This window comes from Bufo gargarizans, chromosome 2, assembly GCF_014858855.1.
Source record: "Bufo gargarizans isolate SCDJY-AF-19 chromosome 2, ASM1485885v1, whole genome shotgun sequence".
Lineage (NCBI taxonomy): Eukaryota > Metazoa > Chordata > Amphibia > Anura > Bufonidae > Bufo > Bufo gargarizans.
The window spans coordinates 529,633,829-529,649,769 of record NC_058081.1 but is presented as its reverse complement, the minus strand read 5'-3'; the positions used below and the strand labels follow the sequence as shown (position 1 = coordinate 529,649,769).

Below are 15,941 nucleotides of genomic sequence, written 5' to 3'. Positions count from 1 at the left end.
GCTTGGCAGGAGCGGGATGTAATGGCAGCTGATGTGCGAGACACAGGCAGCTGTGTTACTGTTTGGCACATCTTAATATTGTCTGAAGAAACGTGTTTTCCTGTGAAACAGCTGAGCTGAGTATTCGGGTCTCGCCTGCTGATCTTGGATGTCGCTTTAAGGATTGGCAATTAAGGTATTATTGTTAATAAGGGGCCACTCACAAAATAACACAGGCGAGATACACGAGAGAATGTTTAATATAATGCGCAAAAGCGAATAAACTGCCGAGTGCAGGATTTTTCTACCGCTGAGCTGACACGATTCTGTGCAACTCATAATGCTGCATAGAGAGAAAGGAAGGGAAGCCATTGCTGTGTATGTATGGACACCGCACAATACCAGTTCTGTTATTCTATATGTACGAATATTGCACAGTACCACTTCTTATATTCTATGTGTGGATGCGGCACAGTACCACTCCTCCTTTCCTATTTGTAATTCTCAGTATCTGCTGTTATTCTGTATATATGGACTCTTTTAATTTGAAAAATAAATAAATAACAAAAGGCCATAACAATATCTATACACAGAAACAAAACACATTACTAAACCCACCCCGACCAGTCCACCACCCCACTAGAACCTACAATACTATTCACACTTAAAACACTTTCGTAACCCCATACTATACATATTTACATCTTACATGTATATATAAAATCCATAAAATATATACACAATATACATAAACTATACACAAACTATATACAAATTATATATTACTTATAGAACTAAATCTAACTAACCCACCACCAGTCCACAGCAAATATGCAAACTGATAACCCCCAAAGTTCCAAGGGGATAAACCCCGAGCTTTGAGAAGTCCTAGTCTTTCCCCAGTCGGACTGGGGTCAGTCAGTTTGCAACAAACAAAAACACCCTTTTTTTTTTTTTTTCTTTTTTTTTATAATTTTATATATTTTTTAATTTATTTATATATATATTACATAATAGAAAATAAAAATATATACACTCTTCCCAGCCCCCCTCCCAACCTAACTAAACCCCACTATAAACTTAACAATACTAATATAATACTAATATAATAATATATGATCACAATACTAACATAATACAAAACATACTTATATAATACACTATAAATACAATATAGACACCGTAATACTATTATACCTAAACAAGCTATGGTTCGGTACCCGTAAGCCTTTCCATACTTACATTACTACAAAACAAAACAAAAACCTATAAGTGTGCTATATCAGCCCACCACCAGGAAAAGAGTACTACTTAGCTAAGGAACCCCAAAACAGAAGCCCCTCCACAGACGAGAGGCCTTGGGGTCCCCCCACCTTTCGTACTCAAGAGAGCGTACCTTCACCAGGTCACCCATGATGTTCCTATATACCGTCTCCACCGGGAGGATTTTGTGACTCTTCGTTGACACTAGACACCGTGCACACCAGATGTGGTGCCTAACCACTGCACTAACTACGAATAAAGTGCGACGGTCCCTCCCACCAAGGTCTTTGAAAGCCCCCATAGGCCCACTCCGCATAGGACAGGGCGGCCAGCCTAGGCCAACCGATGGAAGCTCCCACCCTTTTGTATACCTCTATATTAAAGAGACAATGAAGTAAGAAGTGGTCCATGGTTTCCAGCAGGTTACCACACTCCTCCCGGGGACAACCCCTTTCCTCAGAGTTTCTACACTTCACATTGTCCCTTACATATAGCTTACCGTGGAAGCAGCGCCAAGTCACATCCCAAACTTTCTTAGGGATCCTTTCTGAATTCAACAAAGACAGCCCACCCTCCAGATCCTGACTTGGGCAGTCCCTCAAGGCCAGTGGGGCCTGAAAAAGGTAAGATAGAACCTTCCTGTCAAGGGAAAACCTCGACATGGTCTCCACCTCTCCCTTCCCCAGACCCCACCGTCTCAGGATTCTCAGAACCGGGGCAACATAAGCCGGGAGATATCCATGTGACGCACGTAGGTCTTTCACTCGCCCTCCTGTCTCCCATTCCTGGAAGAAAGGCCGAAACCACTCCCTACAGGAAATTACCCACAAAGGAGCCCTCTCTTTCCAGAGGTTTGCAATATTAATTTTTAAAAAGGTATTTGTTAAGAATACCACCGGGTTGACCATATCCAACCCGCCTAGTCTCCTTGTGCGGTAAGTAACCTCTCTCCTGATTAGGTTCAGCCTGTTTCCCCACAACATCTGGAAAAAGAGGCTGTAGACCGTACCCCAGAGAGACCCTGGCAAAACACAAACACTGCTTAGATACAAAAGCACGGGAATCAGGTAGGCTTTGCACAGGTGAACCCTTTCCCTGAGGGATAAAGACCATCCCTTCCAACGGTCCACCTTTTGGGCGACATCTTTTAGTCTACTCTCCCAATTTTGCTGATGATAATCTCCATCCTGGCCAAAATCGATGCCTAAGATCTTTACAGACTTCTGGGGTTCTGGAAGAGTGCCCTGGAGATCGAAGACAGGATCCCCTTCCCCCAGCCAGAGAGTCTCACATTTGTCCCGGTTGATCTGAGACCCAGAAACCTCTGAATAGCGGTCCACCTCCGACATCACCCAGCACACCTCCTCTTCCGAAGAGGCAAGAATGGAGACATCATCGGCGTACGCCACCACCTTCAGAGATGGCCCCCGCACCGCCAGTTCCATCCCCACCCCCGCCAATGGTCCACGATCTACCCTTCTAATGAAGGGATCAATCGCGAACACATACAGCAAAGGGCTTAAAGGACATCCCTGGCGGACACCAGAAGCCACCTCAAAAGGTCGACCCAACCAACCGTTAATCAATGGGAAACTCTCCGCCCCGTTGTACAAAGTTTTTAACCAGTCTACAAACCTCCCGGGTAGACCATACCACAAGAGAACGGACCACAGGTACTCATGGTTCACCCGGTCAAAAGCCTTTGCCTGGTCCAAAGATAACAGGAACCCTTTCCAAAGGCCCGCCCTGCCCCGCTCCACGGCTTCTCGGACACCGAGAACGGCGCTAAAAGCGCTCCGACCGGGAACAGAGCAGTGCTGAGCCTCAGAAAGAAGTCTCGGTGCAAACTTCACCAATCTGCAGAAAAGTATTTTTGCCAGAATCTTCCTGTCCACATTGAGAAGCGATATGGGTCTCCAGTTCTCAATGCGGGATGGATCTTTACCCTTTGACAGAATAATCAGGGCTGACTTACCCATTGACTTTGGCAGAGTGCCCGAGGAAAGACACTCGTTAAACACCTCGGTCAAGAGAGGAACTAATTGTTCCTTGAAAGCCTTGTACCACTCGGATGTTAAGCCATCCGGACCTTGCGATTTCTTGGGCCTAAGCCCATCAATGGCCAGTCCCACTTCCTCTTGCCTGATAGGTTCTGCCAAAACATCAAGAGAGGGGTCTATTCCTTCCTTGGGAATAGCTTCAGCCAAGAAAGCTGAAAAACGGTCCCGATTTTAGTTCTTTCCTACCCAAGAGGTGAGAGTAGAAAGACCTGACGACCTCCAGGATCCCTGATTTGGACCTATTCAGGGAACCCGTACTGTCGACCAGGCCTACCACAAATTTACTTTTTACTGCCATCTTACAGTTTCCAAAGGGGTCAGGTGAGCGGTACTTCCCGAAATCCCTTTCAGCTACCAAAGAGGCGTATCTATCGTACTGACACCTCTTGAGCAAGGATTTCACACCAGAGATATCTTCACGGCTACCCCCCATCGAAACCAGTCTTTCAAGTTTCTTCCTCAGTTCCTGGTACAGACAGTATCTGTCCCAGCTCCTGAGGTTAGAAAGCTGACGGAAAAACCTCGCCGTCCTTTTTTTGAATATCTCCCACCACTCCGACTTACTGTTGCAGAGGTCCACCAAGGGTTCCTGGCTCTGAAGGAAATCCTCAAAGGACTGTCTTATTGTCACTTCTTCCAGGAGAGATGAATTCAGCTTCCACATACCTCTGCCCATACAGGGAGTCTCTGCAACATTCAAAGAGAAAATAATCAAACAGTGGTCGGAGAATTCCACTTCCACGGCCTCTAAAGCCGAGAAAACGGCCTCCTCCTTTAAATAAAACCTATCTATTCTAGACCTACGATTTCCCTGATGAAAGGTGAAATCCACGTGGTCTGGCCTTTGCCGCAAATGGGCGTCCACCAGACGAGTATCCTCAACTATCCTAGACAACACAACGCTATCAGCATCCAGCCCACCTTTGGAGCCTCCCCTATCACAGGCCCTCGTCACATTGTTGAAGTCCCCTCCAAAGATCACTTGCCGGCTGGTAAAAAGAAAAGGCTTAATCCTCATGAGGAGACACTTGCGGTCCCACTTACTCTGTGGGCCGTAGATGTTTATTAGTCTCAATTCTTGTCTCCCCATGAGGACATCTAAAATCAGGCACCTCCCCATTTCTAACTCGATTATCCTCCTGCATTCCACTCTTTCGGCGGTCTTAAAAAGTACCGCCACCCCGCTACGTGGCTCGGCCGCAAGAGACCAGAAAGACGGACCTAGCCGCCATTCTCGCTTGGCTTTTGCCAGCAGAGTTATACTTGTTAACCAGGTCTCTTGCAAAAACAAAATATCAGCTTCAATACGGCTGAAAAAAATCAAAGGCCAGGAAACGAGCTGCATCTGACTTAATACTGGCAACGTTAATGCTTGACAGTGTCAACGGGGTGAGTTCCGCCATCATTGATGATCGAGTTAGATAGCCTTCTTTTTCCCCACCCCACCACCATCAGCATTTTCATCTGAACCATCACACGCCTTCTGTCTTTTCAAACATACAGAGACATCCATACCATCCTTTTTGCCCAAGGTTCCAGGCTTGGCCCCCCCTCCAGAAGGTAATTTACCCCCCAAAGGACAGGGCCCGGCAGCCTGCGAGGAGGCCCCCACGCCTTCTGGCACCACACCCTCCTCCCCCCCAGCTGAAGCAGTTGGGGGATCCTCGTCAAGGGCCTGGTACCAATTAGAGACTTCCACCAGAGGGGACCCAGTTGATCCTTCCTTAGGCCTCTGGTCAAGGATGAGTGGGACAGATGGGTCCCACTCCAGAGAGGGCTTACGACCCTCTCCTTTCTTCTTCTTCTTACTCCTCTTGTTCCTCCTACCCTCCAACCACGCTCTGCCACCCTCGTCCAAGCTTTCGCCGTACGAGGAGACAGGGTTGGCGGATGGGTTAGCCTCCACAGGTTGGACCTCTGGTTCCCCATCGTCGCTGTACCCCGGGTCACTACAACCGGGATCCTCAGCCAGACCAGCCGAAAGACCAGCTGAAGGGTCAGCTGCCACCTGTTTTTCTATCCTTGCGGCGTTGTTCTAGCCGCCTGATCCTGGACGGCCTTTGCTTCTTCGGATCCTGCCTGCTTCTTCCAGCACTAGTAGTTCCAGCGCTTGTCCCCTCACCAACTGATTCAGTCCCGGCAGCAGGCTCCTCCCCAACCACAGACCCAGCCTCGCGGCTAGTGCCTGCCTGATCTTGAGCCCGGCCTTGAACCCTGTTGGCGAAGGCAAGCGGACAGCGACTAAACGGGTGACCTAGGTCCCCACAGAGGTTGCACCGGATCCGCCTACAAGATGCGGCAAGATGACCAGTGTCCCCACACTTCGCACACATGCGAACATCGCATTGTGCGCTGAAGTGGGTGGGACTGCCGCACTTGTGACAGACCTTTGGCTGGCCCCTATAGAACACCATAATCCTATCCCTTCCTATGAAGGCAGAGGAGGGAATATGAGCAACAGAATTGCCCTGATCAAACAGCTCCACGCTGAAGGTCCAGGCACCTGACCAGATGCCATGCTCATCGAGCACCTTGGCGGGGAACTGCCCCACCCTACCATATCGACTAAGCCATGTCATGATGTCAACCATAGACAATGATTCATTACAGGTCAAAACGGTCACTGTCTTCACAGTTGATTGGCGGGTGATGGCCTCGACGGCAAAACCCCGCCACTCCGGGGTGTTCTTCATCAGCAATCTGGGTCCAAGAGAGTGTTCACTTGGGGACACTTTCAAAGTTTTCCCAATTTTTCGGACTGACTGGCCTTCATTTCTTAAAGTAATGATGGCCACTCGTTTTTCTTTACTTAGCTGCTTTTTTCTTGCCATAATACAAATTCTAACAGTCTATTCAGTAGGACTATCAGCTGTGTATCCACCTGACTTCTCCACAACGCAACTGATGGTCCCAACCCCATTTATAAGGCAAGAAATCCCACTTATTAAACCTGACAGGGCACACCTGTGAAGTGAAGACCATTTCAGGTGACTACCTCTTGAAGCTCATCAAGAGAATGCCAAGAGTGTGCAAAGCAGTAATCAAAGCAAAAGGTGGCTACTTTGAAGAACCTAGAATATGACATATTTTAAGTTTCACACTTTTTTGTTATGTATATAATTCCACATGTGTTAATTCGTAGTTTTGATGCCTTCAGTGTGAAACTATTTTCATGACTATGAAAATTGTAAAGAAAACTCTTTGAATGAGAAGGTATGTCCAAACTTTTGGTCTGTACTGTATATGTACACTGCACAGTACCACTTTTCTTCTCCTGTATACTAGGTGTAATTCTCAGTGTCTGCTCTTATTCGGTATATCTAAAGGCTTAAAGGGAAGCAATCACCTCTACTAGGGTGCCCAGGCAGCAGAGTAGGGGTGACAGGTTCCCTTTAAAGCCTGTTCTAATGTCAGACTTTCTACAACAGAGTTGTTGTTACAATGTACTTAGCCTAGGCAATTCTCTGTGAGGTAAACAGCATGGACTCACATATTGTAGCAAAAAAACAAGAAAGTAGAGGACTGTGTGAAGCGGATGTGTTTCCCTTACAGAGGATTATTTACACTGGTACTGTACTGTATATTGTAATGAACCCTCAGCTGTGCGATCAATACTAGTTCAGGGTGAGGATTCTGCTATGCATGTAAACAAGATTGTTCCCACTCACTGACAGCAAGCTGTAGAACTTTTCCTTAGATGCTGATGTACAGTGCCTTGCAAAAGTATTCACACCCTTGACTTTTTTTCGTGTTCTGGTACCTCACAACCTGGAATTAACATGGAACATGTGGAACAACAAATAGGACAAAATAACAGAAAAAGTCAATGTGCATAACTATTCACCCCCCTAAAGTAAATACTTTGTAGAGCCACCTTTTGCGGCAATCGCAGCTCCAAGTCGCTTTGGATAAGTCTCTATGAGCTTGCCACATCTTACCACTGGGATTTTTGCCCATTCCTCCTTGCAAAACTGCTCCAGCTCCTTCAAGTTGGATGGTTTGCACTTGTGAACAGCAATCTTTACGTCTGACCACAGATTTTCTATTGGATTGAGATCTGGGCTTTGACTAGGCCATTCCAACACATTTACAGGTTTCCCCTTAAACCATTCCAGTGTTACTTTAGCAGTGTGTTTGGGGTCATTGTCCTGCTGGAAGGTGAACCTCCGTCCGAGCCTCAAATCACGCACAGAGTGGTACAGGTTCTTCTCAAGAACATCCCAGTATTTAGCACCATCCATCTTTCCCTCAACTCTGACCAGTTTCCCAGTGCCATCCCCACACCATGATGCTGCCACCATGTTTCACTGTGGGGATGGTGTTCTTTAGGTGATGTGATATGTTGGGTTTGCGCCAGACATAGCGTTTTCTTTGATTGCTGAAAAGTTACATTTTAGTCTCACCAGACCAGAGCATCTTCCTCCATACATTTTGTGAGTCTCCCACATGCCTTTTCGTAAACTTACAACGTGCCTTATTGTTTTTAGCTGAAAGTAATGGCTTTCTTCTGGCCACTCTGCCATAAAGCCCAACTCTATGGAGCGTACGGCTTATTGTCGTCCTATGTACGGATACTCCAGTCTCTGCTGTGGAACTCCGCAGCTCCTCCAGGGTTACCTTAGGTCTCTGTGCTGCCTCTCTGATTAATGCCCTCCTTGCCCGGTCCATGAGTTTTGGTGGGCGGCCATCTCCTGGCAGGTTTGCTGTTGTGCCATGTTCTTTCCATTTGGTTATGATAGATTTGATGGTGCTCCTGGGGATCATCAAAGATTTGGATATTTTTTTATAACCTAACCCTGACTTGTACTTCTCAACAACATTGTCCCTTACTTGTTTGGAGAGTAAAGTCAAGGGGGTGAATACTTTTGCAAGGCACTGTAGTTGCATTTACTTGAAACCATAAACCTGTCTAACCATTCTCAGGCTGAAGTTTGTTGTAATATTAGTGTCTGGGAGGTAGGATCTGGCATGGTGGGGCACCCCACATATCCTGACACTGCCTGGACCTGCACTGGGGCACCTATCTACTGCCATTAGTGGCCCCACCAGGCTCTTGTGCATTGCTCTGTCCTGAAGATTTATAGTTGGCACCGTGCATTCACTTCCTTGTCTTCAGAGCCGCACAAATGACTTTATAAAACACTGAGGGCGATAAAAGTGTCAGGACCCGAGCAAAAAAAAAGAGGAAGCGGGTGTGACGGCCCCACAGCCACCGACTCTGTCCTCAGCATCCCGCTACATCTACCAGTTCCCACAGTCGTCAGCTGGCACATAGACGAGCAATGGGCACACTAACCTGTGCTGCTCAGGCTGCAGGGATCACTAGCCCGGAATTGGGGTGAGATTATATTTTATATGATTATTTCCAGGGTTCAGGTGGTGGTGGGGGCACCAGGTATGTTACAAATCTGTGTCTGACTGGTACAATGATGTATTCTACATTCCTGCTGTAGAGTGGAGTCCATGAGGCTCCCAAATACTACCTGATCTACCACATGGCTCTGGACCAGTTGTGCGCAGTCAGCAGATGCAGGACTGCAGAGGCATTGTCTTAAAGGGGTTTGTCTTCATCCCCTAGATAGAAAAGGGATGGCAGAGGCTCCCCTTTTGTGTGAACCCTCAGTCCACCATTAACACCTATAGCCCCTGAGAGGAATGCTATCAGGACTTATCTTTTACCGCACCCTCCACCTATCCTTACCATCACGGGTTTATAAAGCTCACCACTATTAACTCTTTGTGGATCATTTAATAAACCAGTTTTGAAATGAAGGTATTTCCTCAACTCCGACCTACCTCACCAGTATCAGTCAAAGTGATGGGGGCTAGATATAATCCATGACCACCCATGGATAGGAGCAAGGTTCCTTCACCTTATTGAGGGCACCTGCAGCGAACAGCAGATGGTGCACTTATTAATTCTTTATTACTGCGTCTTCACTTCTAATAAATACGTAGGCGCTGAGGGGAAGCGTTCACTTTGAGGTCTGAAATTTAAGTTTTATAGGTAGTAGAACACCACCTAGTGGTCACGTGATTTATTACTGCACAGGGACGAGCGCTGAACCTTATCAAGTTAGTGACAGCCACACAGTACAGCGATGACGACTAGCAACCTTCTTTTCGTGATCCTCGTCATCACACCGATGAGGGGCGTAAACAGCTGTCTGCCCATTCTGGTTTTGGTTAATATCCCAAGTCATATTTCCAGAACTGATAGGGTACGACCATACGGCCAGGTTTCTGCATGCAGTTTTGGAAGCCAAAATCAAGAGTGGATCATAAAAGGAGAGAAATTATAAGGGACAGATACTATTTTTCTTTTTTTTGTATTCACACCTGGTTTCAGCTTCCAAAACTGCATGCGCAAGCCTGACAGTGTGTCTGTCCCCTAAAGGATCAGACATTGACTTACCAGGTAGCCATTCAGTCGGTGGCACTATCCAGCCTATGTCCTCCTGGATGAGCTTAGGGTACTTTCACACTAGCATTTTTCTTTTTACAGCACTGAGTTACGTCCTAGGGGCTCAATACCGGAAAAGAACTGATCAGTTTCATCCCCATGCATTCTGAATGGAGCGAAAAAACGGTTCAGACTGCATCAGGATATCTTCAGTTCAGTCACTGAACGACGTTTTGGACGGAGGAAACACCGCAGCATGCTGTGGTATTATCTCCGTCCAAAATTACGGATCCGTTGCCGGAATTCTGGATCGGCATTAATTTGCATTGAAATGTATTAATACCGTATCCGGCATTAAAAATACCGGAATGCCAGATCCGTCCTTCCGGTCTGAGCATGTGCAGACCGGTAAAAATGAGAAAGAAAAATAGAAACTGATCCGTCTGTCCGTATGACAAACAGAGAGACGGATCCGTTCTTGCAATGCATTTGTGAGATGGATCCGCATCTGGATCCGTCAACAAATGCTGCTGTCTGTTTGCAAGCAGATTGCCGGATCACACTGCCGCAAGTGTGAAAGTAGCCTTACTTACAGGGAGCATAGCCTGGCCTACTAGACTGCCTACACCAAGTTGTCAGTCTCCACAAGTAGAACCTTTACTACCATAGATCTGTTATGGGTCTCTTTAGTTATTGCCACCAAAGTCCATTTAACGGTGGCCCCCACCAATAATGAAGAAACGTTCAGTTCATTTGTCAGGTCCACTTGGCTATTTCTAGGCAGTGGAGGATCCAGAGCCTGGTCTCGGGAGGGGCACTTTCAGATTATTTTCTGTCCGCCGCCACAAAACAATGGTGCTTATAGAACAGACTACACAGTGTATGCTATATGTGTATAACAAACATATTTCACATGAAAACGTAGTTACTTGGCCCTTGGGGATCTCGGACGCCACTTCCACACTTTGGCCGGGGGCTCGGCGGAGCTGATGTTGTGTTTTATCCTAATGAGAAAGATTTCATAATAAGGATTTGGAGAAGGGGCAGAGGGATAGCAGAGCAGGGAGAGGCTGGTGCTGCTACTAGGGGGTCATACCATGGGGGAGTAATAAAGCCCACCATAATGCCCCCCCCAGTAGAAATAATTCTCCTTATAATGTGACAGTGCAAAAAATACCCCCTTGTAATGCCCCCAGTTGAGCTAATGTCCCCATAGTGCCCCCATAATGTGCCAGTATAAAATACCCCTATATAGTGCCCCTAGTAAATGACCCCATAGTGTTCCACACCCTCCTTCCTCCTAGTGCCCCCCATAATGTACCAGTATAAAATGCTCCAGCAGATGCCCTCAGTGTCCCCCATAATTTGCAAGTATAAAATACCCCTTCTTAGTGCCCCCCGTAGATGACCCCATAGTACTCCTCTCCCCCCTTCCCCAAAGTACCCACCATAATGTGTCCCAGTATAAAATTGTACTGTACAGAGAGACCATATAAAATACCCCTTCTTTGTGGCCTCAGTAGATGCCCCTATAGTGCCCCCAATCATGTGCCAGTATTAACAGCCCCCCCGTGCCAGTAATAGCCCCCTACGCCAGTAATAGCAGCCCCCCTGTGCCAGTAATAGCAGCCCCCAGTAATAACAGCCCCCCTGTGCCAGTAATAACAGCCCCCCTGTGCCAGTAATAACAGCCCCCCTTTGCCAGTAATAACAGCCCCCCTTTGCCAGTAATAACAGCCCCCCTTTGCCAGTAATAACAGCCCCCCTTTGCCAGTAATAACAGCCCCCAGGTGCCAGTAATAACAGCCCCCAGGTGCCAGTAATAACAGCCCCCCCTTTGCCAGTAATAGCCCCCCTTTGCCAGTAATAGCCCCCCTTTGCCAGTAATAGCCCCCCTTTGCCAGTAATAACAGCCCCCCCCCTTTGCCAGTAATAACAGCCCCCGCCAGTAAAAGTATTGTATATAATAATAAATAAATAAAAACATACTTACCTCCATGTCAGTGATGCGATGCAGGCCTCTTCTGGCCTGTGTCCCACGCTGTATGGGTCAGGCGGCGTGATGACGTCGTCGCGCCGCCTGCGCCGGCCTCTGATAGCCTATCAGAGGAAGGGAAAGGGACACGCCTCTCCCTCCCCTACCGCAGCACAGGCAGGCATCTGTATCGCTGTCCTGAGGACGGCGATACAGATGACTGGAGATGAGCGCTTCCACAATGGAAGCGCTCATCTCCCTGTGCCCAGCCGCCGCCGCCAGCTCCGGGGGGGGGGGGGGGCAATTGCCCCGTTGCCCCCCTCCCCTGGATCCGCCACTGTTTCTAGGTGACTGTACACATGGCCATTATAGCCAATGTGTCCTGGAAATTTCTCTTTCTGTGCCTGCTGAGTGGGCAGGTCTTCCTGGTGTGATGTCACGGCTGTTCTGTGTGCTCTGAACCAATCGGATGCTGTTCCCCTTCCTCTCACAGCATGCAGCCTGCAGCTCCATCTCCCTTCTCATTGCCTACCATTTACTGTATTACCCTAGGTGAGTCTTTAGAGGCTAAAAAGCTAGAGAGATGGGAAATACAGGCTACGGGAGATGAGACTGACCCCTATATATTACAAAGCTTCAACTTCACATGTACAGGACTTCTAATTTCTGCATAAATTGCTCAACCACCTCCAGAGCTGTAGCCACAATTCAGTAATTATATCCTATCTTATACTACATTAAATTCCACTGTTCTGCTCCATAAGAGTCAGTTATGTATTGTTATACACTGCGCTATAGTGGGGGAGCATCCTGTGGTATTTACCATTGATTGTCCTATGCTCGTTATTTTGGATGCCAGTCTCTGGAGTCTTCAGATTTGTGGTGAAACTTTTTTTTTCTGTGGATGACTGTCACTGCGTCCTGCAGTCCCTGCGGTGAATAAAGCTAAACTGGGCAAAATAACACTATGAAGAGAAATAACTGCCATGAACCCAAAATACTGTATTATTTACTGATCACTTCTTCCTGACACATGAAATGTTTCTGTATAATCTTGATCTGTGCACGCTGCAGCACCACCACCTGGACAGGATGGGAAGTGCAGCTGGAACCTTCCCAGGAGCTTTTCCAGAAATATGTGACAGATGCTCCAGACAGCCGGAGTTATTTGGGGTGAAAAAATTCTGCTCTTGCATGTGGTGTCGACATCTTTGGATGTAAGACATTTGGATGTTCCCTGTGTCATTGACCTGCTGTCAGTGTGGGGGGATTACAAGATGCTAATATAAAGAGGTGCAATCATAGAAGACACATGGTAACATCCCAGTCATACACATGATGGGGGCTGCACAGTGGGCAAGGAAGAGCTAACTGTGTATACAGACGTGGACAAAATTGTTGGTACCCTTTGGTCAATGAAAGAAAAAGTCACAATGGTCACAGAAATAACTTTAATCTGACAAAAGTAATAATAAATTAAAATTCTATAAATGTTAACCAATGAAAGTCAGACATTGTTTTTCAACCATGCTTCAACAGAATTATGTAAAAAAATAAACTCATGAAACAGGCATGGACAAAAATGATGGTACCCCTAACTTAATATTTTGTTGCGCAACCTTTTGAGGCAATCACTGCAATCAAACGCTTCCTGTAACTGTCAATGAGACATCTGCACCTCTCAGCAGGTATTTTGGCCCACTCCTCATGAGCAAACTGCTCCAGTTGTGTCCGGTTTGAAGGGTGCCTTTTCCAGACTGCATGTTTCAGCTCCTTCCAAAGATGCTCAATAGGATTGAGGTCAGGGCTCATAGAAGGCCACTTTAGAATAGTCCAATTTTTTCCTCTTAGCCATTCTTGGGTGTTTTTAGCGGTGTGTTTTGGGTCATTGTCCTGTTGCAAGACCCATGACCTGCGACTGAGACCAAGCTTTCTGACACTGGCTAGTACATTTCTCTCTAGAATTCCTTGATAGTCTTGAGATTTCATTGTACCCTGCACAGATTCAAGACACCCTGTGCCAGACGCAGCAAAGCAGCCCCAGAACATAACAGAGCCTCCTCCATGTTTCACAGTAGGGACAGTGTTCTTTTCTTGATATGCTTCATTTTTTCGTCTGTGAACATACAGCTGATGTGCCTTGGCAAAAACTTCGATTTTTGTCTCATCTGTCCACAGGACATTCTCCCAGAAGCTTTGTGGCTTGTCAACATGTAGTTTGGCATATTCCAGTCTTGCTTTTTTATGATTCGTTTTCAACAATGGTGTCCTCCTTGGTCGTCTCCCATGTAGTCCACTTTGGCTCAAACAACGACGGATGGTGCGATCTGACACTGATGTTCCTTGAGCATGAAGTTCACCTTGAATCTCTTTAGAAGTCTTTCTAGGCTCTTTTGTTACCATTCGGATTATCCGTCTCTTAGATTTGTCATCAATTTTCCTCCTGCGGCCACGTCCAGGGAGGTTGGCTACAGTCCCATGGATCTTAAACTTATGAATAATATGTGCAACTGTACTCACAGGAACATCTAGTTGCTTGGAGATGGTCTTATAGCCTTTACCTTTAACATGCTTGTCTATAATTTTCTTTCTGATCTCTTGAGACAGCTCTTTCCTTTGCTTCCTCTGGTCCATGTCGAGTGTGGTACACACCATATCACCAAACAACACAGTGATTACCTGGAGCCATATATATAGGCCCAATGGCTGATTACAAGGTTGTAGACACCTGTGATGCTAATTAGTGGACACACCTTGAATTAACATGTCCCTTTGGTCACATTATGTTCTGTGTTTTCTAGGGGTACCATCATTTTTGTCCATGCCTGTTTCATGAGTTTATTTTTTTACATAATTCTGTTGAAGCATGGTTGAAAAACAATGTCTGACTTTCATTGGTTAACATTTATAGAATTTTAATTTATTATTACTTTTGTCAGATTAAAGTTATTTCTGTGACCATTGTGACTTTTTCTTTCATTGACCAAAGGGTACCAACAATTTTGTCCACGTCTGTATATGTCTGGCAGGAGGTAATGTTCTGCAGATCTCTAGAAAGGTCACTGGTGTAATAATCTGTAGAATATATCACTATGTATCTGTCAGGAGATAGAGGAGACAGAGCAATGTTCTGCAGATACCTAGAGAGGTCACTGGTGTAATAGTCTGCGGAATATATCACTATGTATCTGTCAGGAGGTTGTGGGGGCAATGTTCTGCAGTAAAGAGTGTCTGCTCTCTGTGATTGGTTTATTACTATTTATTGGGCGTCCGTGGAGGCACAGGTACCGACTGCCCCAGGCGTGAAGGGTCCCTTGAGGGGCTCCTCTTTCGGCGCTGAGCCCTAGGGGGCGCCATCTCTGGACTGACGTCTGAGGCGGAGGCAAAACGGGAGCCTCCGCCACCCCCTGCAGCAGCTCCTGGACCCGACCTTGCAGCCAGTCCTCACCCTTCTCGGCCGCCGCTGCTCGAAGCTGCGCAATGATCGCCTCCATGATGTGTCCGGATGGCGATCAGTACACCTCAAAATGGCCCCCTTCTCCTGCCTCACATCCCCTTTTAACCCCTTTGTCTCCCCCCTCCCCTAATCCAATCCACCAATCCCTAACTATCGCCAGGGAGGGGTCTCCTTAAACCACCCCCTGTCATGCTCGCCTCCCCTTAAGCTGCGCCCCCAGTGCGGCTCCTACTTGAATAAACTTTTCTCCAAACGATTTACAGGCTTTGTCTTGGTTTCCAGCAGGCTTTGGCATTAATTGTGGCAGGCAAACTCCTCTCTGCTACATCTGTTGCTCTCTGGCTCTGCTGTGCCCTCAGGATACCTGTATAACATAACTTCTTCCTGATGCTGTACTTTACTTTGTATGGTCTGATTCTAGCTTTATCCAGGGAAAACTTTACTCCTGTCTTCTGAGGCTTTAAGCTGTGGCATCCAGGTCCATCTGAGCTGAAGGTGCTCAAGCTGGCCTAGGCAAGGCTCGTCCAGCATGGACGGGCTCCTGCTTCCTTTCCCTAGCAGGAGGTACTCTGAACTCACTTCTAACTAGAACTCCACCCTCCCTGCAGCAAGTGGGACACGCCCACCACACCACAGAGGGGGGTGTTAGAATGGAATAGAAAGCCCTATTCTCTGTAAGATGGCTCTGCCATTTATGCTGCTACCTGCTGGTGAACCAGGCATATTACATATGAACAGTTACAAAATAGGAAATATGAATACGCATTTTGCCAGACCTGGAAATCAATACATGGGATGACATGT

At 46.9% G+C, this 15,941-nt stretch overlaps 1 protein-coding gene across 7 annotated transcripts in view; it reads left to right on the top strand.

The window, feature by feature from the left end:
* The window catches only part of PDE3A (phosphodiesterase 3A), a 255,848-nt gene that overhangs the window by 198,655 nt on the left and 41,252 nt on the right, over positions 1 to 15,941 (top strand). Inside the window, exon 1 of one of the 7 annotated variants that reach the window (XM_044281488.1) lies at positions 8,528 to 8,640. The exons of the other annotated variants lie outside the window; for them this stretch is intronic. The gene's annotated coding sequence lies outside the window, so the exon portion shown is untranslated. Of the gene's footprint in view, positions 1 to 8,527; positions 8,641 to 15,941 lie in introns of those variants that run through there. 7 annotated transcript variants of the gene reach the window in all.